This window comes from Myotis brandtii, unplaced genomic scaffold (assembly GCF_000412655.1).
Source record: "Myotis brandtii unplaced genomic scaffold, ASM41265v1 scaffold274, whole genome shotgun sequence".
Taxonomy (NCBI): domain Eukaryota; kingdom Metazoa; phylum Chordata; class Mammalia; order Chiroptera; family Vespertilionidae; genus Myotis; species Myotis brandtii.
The window spans coordinates 2,595,695-2,596,126 of NW_005360425.1; positions in this window are offsets into that span (position 1 = coordinate 2,595,695).

The window sequence follows — 432 nt, forward strand, 5'->3', positions numbered from 1 at the left end:
CCTGTCACCTGGGGGCCCCTCACCACCCCCAGGGAAGCAGCATGGGCTGGGCCTTGCCCTTTTGCATTTCAGATTCGGCAGGAGTTTGCCTGCACTGCCAGGAAGGAGACTCTCCTCTGCTTGGGGGGAAACAGCCTCCAGCTGCAGGGGCTGTGGGTTCAGTCGCTGGGCCTGGCAACCTGCCGGAGCCTGGGGCCAGAGGGAAGCTGGCTGCCCCCAGCCCAGGACTGGCCTTCTTCTGGACCTAGCTGCAAGCCATTTGGTAACACAGAGGTCTCCCCAAACTGACAGCAGCCGCTCCTCCCGGTGTGGTGGAGGGTGGGAAGCTTTATAGCAAAAACAACAGCAATGATAATGATGACCACCAGTATTTATTACATGGTTTCTATGTTTTAGATGACATACTCACTCAACGCACCTTGCATGCATCGC